The 6777-nt window shown below is 44.3% G+C and overlaps 1 protein-coding gene across 1 annotated transcript in view; it reads right to left on the bottom strand.

Moving 5' to 3' along the window:
• LOC117415951 (receptor-type tyrosine-protein phosphatase R-like) overlaps nucleotides 1-6777 on the bottom strand; it is a 56006-nt gene that overhangs the window by 45044 nt on the left and 4185 nt on the right. The gene's annotated exons all lie outside the window — the stretch shown is intronic.

Raw genomic sequence — 6777 nt, 5'->3', positions numbered from 1 at the left:
CGTCCCGAGAGCCAGAGGGGGTGGAGCTGCCGTCCCGAGAGCCAGAGGGGGTGGAGCTGCCGTCCCGAGAGCCAGAGGGGGTGAAGCTGCCGTCCCGAGAGCCAGAGGGGGTGGAGCTGCCGTCCCGAGAGCCAGAGGGGGTGGAGCTGCCGTCCCGAGAGCCAGAGGGGGTGGAGCTGCCGTCCCGAGAGCCAGAGGGGGTGGAGCTGCCGTCCCGAGAGCCAGAGGGGGTGGAGCTGCCGTCCCGAGAGCCAGAGGGGGTGGAGCTGCCGTCCCGAGAGCCAGAGGGGGTGGAGCTGCCGTCCCGAGAGCCAGAGGGGGTGAAGCTGCCGTCCCGAGAGCCAGAGGGGGTGGAGCTGCCGTCCCGAGAGCCAGAGGGGGTGGAGCTGCCGTCCCGAGAGCCAGAGGGGGTGGAGCTGCCGTCCCGAGAGCCAGAGGGGGTGGAGCTGCCGTCCCGAGAGCCAGAGGGGGTGGAGCTGCCGTCCCGAGAGCCAGAGGGGGTGAAGCTGCCGTCCCGAGAGCCAGAGGGGGTGGAGCTGCCGTCCCGAGAGCCAGAGGGGAGGAGCCGCCTCTCCCAGAACCATCATCCATGCAAGTGAGTCCGGCGTTGCCGAGGGAGGTCCCCAGTCCCGTCATCGTGGACACCTGGCCGGAATGCCCAGACCTCCCTGCGCTGGACCTTGCTCCCAGATCGCAGCACTGCCAGGCACAGTCGCTTACCTGGTCCCTTACTCCACTCCCCTTGGAATCCCAGACGTCGCTGCGCAAGAGGCAGAGGTCACTAGCGTTCCCCCTGCTGATTGCTCCACTCCCCTTGCATCGTGCTGCGCTCCACCTGGAATTCCAGAGGTCGCTGCGCAGGTCCACAGGCGCACGCCTCTGCCTGTCAGTCCTGGCTCCCGGTCACCGGTCTGCGCTATGGTCGCCCTGGACAAGCCGTCTGGGTCCCTCCTCGCCGGTCCTGGGTCCCTCCCTGGAGACGCCGGAGGGACCAACCCACCCTCAAGCCCGCCCGTGGAAGAGGGCGAAAATTGACATTTGTGGACTTGAGGGTGGGTGGTCTTTTAAGGGTGGAGGGAGGTGGCCGTTGTATGGCCAGTGTCTTGAAAAGACATGGGGGGGGATGTGTGAGACAGCAGGGAGGGGGGTTAATTCCTCCCTCTAGAAAAACATGTGCGGAAGGCACATTTTGGTTTTGTTTTAATTGTTTAATTGTTTTTAATTGTTTTATTATTAATCATTACCTGCACCTGGCTACTATTGAAAATTGGAGCCAGGTGCAGGGTTTAAAAGGAGAGCAGTCAGTCTGCTCTGGGCAGTGGCTGAAGAGGGTAGAAGCCCGACTGTGCTGGTGTGTGGGTACAGCCGTAAAATTAAGGGAAAAGAAAAGGTAGAGTGAAGCCTTGGTTTTGTGTGTGCTGTTCTGTTTGTTTTTGTACAGGTAAACAGCTTAGCTGTCCTGTTTAATTTAGGTTCCTGTTTTGTTTTAGTTAGTGCTCAAAGAGAGCTAGGTGTTTGTTTTGTTTATTTTTGTTTTTGTGTTTATTAAAAATTGCGCAACCGTGCTTAAAAAATCAATTTCTGTGTTGGGTCAGTGTTTTTTAAAGGGGCAACGAACCGCGGTGAGTGCGATTCTTTCACAATATATATATATATAGTATTAAAAGTTGCAAAATGTTCCATATTTTTTAAACACATTTAATCAACACATTAATGAACAGATTTATTTAATGCCTGCAAACAAATACTTCTTTAAGGTAACTACTCAAGTATCAGCACACTGTAATGGAAGTTTTAGATTCCCCTTGAACCTAGGTATGGTAAGGGGTTATCCTTCCAGGTCCTTTATCCCAGCCCGCGTGTTGACTCAATGAGGAGACGCTGTAGTTCAATCAAAAGCTTTTATTTTAGTTTGCAAACTGGCACGCTCAACAAAGTAACACAGACTCTGTTAGCAATAGGCAGAGACGCACATCAAGCTAATTTTAAACGCAGCTTCTATAGTTTTCTGGAACATCATACAAGAAGGAAATTAGACAGTGTAACCATATAAGGATTGGTTATAAGACTTAAAGGAAATGGAGACCATATAGGGTCACAGTCAGTCTATAGGACAAGAAATTATCTCCATTTCAGAGAACCATAGAACAGTCATATGACAAATACATGCTAGACATGACAGCTAAAATTAGTTTACTGGTTGCTCCTTGTTACCCACAAAGTTTGTTTACTTTAGATTCTCATTGGTTCGTCTGAATAGAGAGGTTAATAATAAGTCTCTGATTGGTTGTTGCTACCCCTTTCGGGGGGGTAATTCCCCCCCCCCCCCCGTGAGTTCCAAGGAACAGTCAGTTTAGTTTAAAACAAATTATACTTTTTATATTTATTACACACAAAATCATTATTTTCCTTATAACATGTCCCGCTAGTCCTATTGACTTGGGACAGGCTTCAACTTAGACTTAGCGTTACAAACTACATTGATATCTTAAAACCTATTTGCTTCCTATTGAGCAAGCTTTGTTATCTTAACCTTTTTGTTTGCTATTGAGCAAGCTAAGCAATTGCAATGTTATAAAAATTCCATTACAACACCCTTAGTTACCAGTCTTCGTAAGACTTAAAGCAATTGTGTACACTGTGTTCAAGACTGTCGGCCAGTCTCACCCCACATGCATGCATACTAAAAACATTTTTGCATGCTATTTGAGAGCATAATGGGCTGGTTAATGCCAGTAATGAATATCTATGATGCTTTCTTCCAGGACATTTCTATTAACTCAAACCACCTGCCCTTCAAAATGTCATTATTTTTTTTTTGCAATCTATTAGGCTGTCTTGAAGTATTCCCAAGAAAGAATCATTCAAGGCAGAAGCGTCAATCTAACAGGCATTCCTGATTCAGTGTCAGCAGTTCTGTACAGGGCTTTTCAATCTAACAGGCATTCCTGGCTCAGTCTCAGCAGTTCTGTACAGAGCTTTTCCTGGAAAAAGGATTGCTCCCCTGATTAAAGTTTGAAAAGTGAGACATCTAGTGGCTGGCTGCAGGAACAGCAATCAACACAACACTAGCTGGATTAAACAGGAGGCAGCAGGGCACAGCATTAGCAGCAGACTGCTGGGAGCACAGGGATTCTGGGCTTGAAGCTGCCTACCTTTCATAGCACTAATGTTCATTTTGCAACCCACCACCTCCCCCATTTATTTTTGCATCCACAGAATTCAAATGCAGCTCTACTAATTTAAAAGTGTCTTCCTGGAAGGGACTCACTTCTGGTTCTGTAGCTCAGCTTTATTCTATTGGTCCATCTACAAGCAGGTCATGTGACCTATACAGGAAGTTATTAAAACACGTGTATGATTGAGTTTGATTATTTTTTTTGTTTTATCTGTGGAATTGTGCATTTCACCCCACATTAAAGGTAAGCACAGATGGTTCTTACCTTTACTGTGGGGTATATACTGCACAATTAAGTACCGCAACTCCAACCAAAACTGTAAAACACTCAATAGTGCAAAAAATAAAAATACTAAAAGAAGCTTTGAATAATAAACATTGAGAAGTCTTTTTACTGTCTAGTCGAAACGTTTGTCTTTGGAGGTGTCTTTCAGTGTTTCCAAATACACCCGAATTCCACAAACACAATGGTTCATTGTTTCTGCTATCCTCTCAAAGGATTGCAGGAAAGTGATACACATTAATGAACACCAAGTAAATACTGGGGCTTGCGCCAGCTTCCCTGTGCTTCTTCAGCAAATCCACCTTCAATTTGCAATGCACTCAGCTTCCATTAGTCAATATGCAGCTGAGCAGGGCTCCCTTAGGGGACAGTGAGGAGGATTGGTCTGTCTCATAGAAAACAGCGGCTGCATTTTCATGGAGATGATTTATTATGACTCGGAGAGTTTTCTCAAAGGCAGTGTTTATAATCGTCGCACTGCAGGGGAACTCTCTACTCTGGGAGCTGAAGATCCTCGGATGAACCCTTTGTACTAGACAGCTGAACCGCACAATACACCTGAGCACCTCGGTCTTCTAGCCATGATTATCTTACACTTCACACCCACACCGGCACCTCTGTACAAATGCTTGAAAGCAGTAATTACCCAAAATACATCAGAAATTTGCATTGCTGAAATCTGTAGTGGTGACTGCTAAATGCAGTGTGCCCCTCTCATAGTTTAATCTAAAAATAAAAATAGGCTAGTGATCAAAAAGGGCTTAGGAAAGCCATTAAAGCTGTAGGAATGGTAAAATGTAATAATAAATAGAATAGGATCGTTTGTATCCGATTCCATTGCTGTGTACTTTTCAGGTTCATGCGGAAGGCAGGTTTAAACCATGGAAATGGAAATGAGATGCAAGACTTTTTTCTGGATAAAAGAATAATGAAAAGAATAAGGAAACTGAATATGCAGCACAAACACTTGCCTAACTGGTCAGCCTTATGTGGTAGGCATTTGAATCCCTTGGCATGTATTCTGTAATATATAAAAGCAGCAACTCTAAATCTGCCTGGCTTTGAGTATGACTGGCGAATCCTAAGTGCTGGGACTGGTCAGCTTTCCTCATTAAATAAGGTGACATTGTTTCCTTTTATTCTGTAGATATACACTATATGTAGAATAGTATGGACTGGCAGAGTTGAAAGATGGCTCACACTGACAGACACCTTCCATGCACAATGGTCTTCCTGCAGTCTTGTTACAGGATCGGTGCGGCAGTGTACATTTAAAGCCTGGATCAATCATCTCCAAGGGCACTCTGTCATTCTAAGCCAAAGCAATGACCGATCTCTCAACTCTGCATGGTGGTGTGTGTGTCTAAAAACATCTGTTACCTTCATCGGAGGATCCGTGAAAAATCCACCCCACTTTAACATCCACTTTTACATTTTAAGAAATACAGATTGTGCTCTGAGCCTTTGGTGCAAGGAGAGTGAAATCCTCATGCAGTCTTGTCATATAGGAGAGCAGACAATTCATACACTGCTCTGTCTCAATGTTTATAGTGCCCAAGGGCACTGAGGAAGGGGAAATGTTTTTACACTGGATCACATTAAGGCAAAGGTTTTAATCCAACGGGTGCCATCAAATCCAGTGTGCCTGTAGTACTTAGTAGATTAGAAATACAAGCCATCAATACCAGGTATTAGAACAATGGTTTCTATAGCATAGAGGCCCCCCTTTAGGGGCAGACTTTTCTGGAAAGCTGCCAGGTAAGCATTTGCTTCAATGCAAAGCGTTAGTCATTTCTGACTTTGAAAGGATGAACAGCACAGGGGTACAATCGCATAGCGAACAATATTGCATTTTCTTGAAGAGCTGTAGACAGAACCGAGGCAGACCCCAGCTGCTTCACCAGAAGCCGTTTAGAACGAAGATTCCCATCTGTGAATCTGAATCTGAAGACTAAACCATCATCCCCTCTTCTAAAAATCAATAACCCTTTAACAATAAAAACTAATTCTGACCTTTATTTTAGGTTTCCGTTCATTATCGTTTGTAAAAAAGAAGAAAAAAAGAAGAAAAAAAGATAATTATTGTTTATCTTCTCAAAAACTAAGGAGGAGTATCATAACACTGAAGGGCAGAAGGGGCTATTTAAAAAAAAAATTAAAAATCCAATTGGTGGTGTGCTATAAAGGGATGCCAACATACACCGAGCAGAACCCTTGACGGATAATTACAGCGATTAAGTAAAGAAGCCAAAATAATAAAAAAAAAACACTGACTGCACAATGTCTAAAGCTTGCATTACTTTAAAACCCCAACACACACATTCCATTTTGAAAATGTACTTTGAAAAACAAGGAGTTTGGTGTTTACTTGTATCTCCTTCATTCTGTTCCAGCTCAGGGCCTTGACCAGTCACAATCCTTAATTACTCAATTGAGCAGAGCAGTGCCCATTTCCAACCTGGTTTTTAATTGTTTTGTTTAATTACATCATTTAGAACCTGGCTGGAACAAGGTACTGGATTGGAATAGACTGAAAGAACCACAAGGGAATCCTATTGGTTTAGAGCCTTTTAGGGAATTCAGAACCTTGCATTACCTTACATTCCAGCTTGAAAACAGCACAGGGATATTCAGCTCAGCAGCAGATAAAGCTGTGGATTGTAAACAGCCTGTTGCCATGACAATGTTCTAGTGATGCTGTGTTGTTTGCTAAGAAGATACCAGACACTAAGGAGCAGTGTGAAACCATGATGTTGGCAACATAAATGTCTACCTGGACACAACTGTAAAATCAATACATCTATTAGACCACTATGGTCTGCATCCAAAGAATGTCTATGTAAAAGTGTAAGTACAAGCATGACACACATACATACAGATTCCCAGGCCCTTTCACATGTGGCCAAATCCTGATAATAAGCAGTTCTCTAGTTACATGTAAAGATATATGTGTGACAAACACTGATACCGAAACAGATTCTCAAAATCTCAATAACTTTTGCTAAATTATGACCAACCCCTTTTTTTACCTGAAATTGATGTGGGTGCTAATAAGGCCCTCCCAAGCAAAGGCTTGCACAGGGATTACATGTGTACAATTTAAAATGATAACATTCAAAAGGACATAGCACAGAAATCTGGAGTGACATCGAAGAGTGGATTACTGGCCTCCAGCAATGCCACAGGAGAAGTACTTTGCATGGCAACAGATGAGGAAGCACAGAGCGATGACACAATAGACAAGAGGATTACTGAAGATGCCAGAGAGCTCAATATGATGCTTTAATGTAGCAAGACACATATGACCTGACTATAA

This window comes from Acipenser ruthenus, chromosome 7, assembly GCF_902713425.1.
Source record: "Acipenser ruthenus chromosome 7, fAciRut3.2 maternal haplotype, whole genome shotgun sequence".
Lineage (NCBI taxonomy): Eukaryota > Metazoa > Chordata > Actinopteri > Acipenseriformes > Acipenseridae > Acipenser > Acipenser ruthenus.
This window is presented reverse-complemented; position numbering and strand designations above follow the sequence as displayed.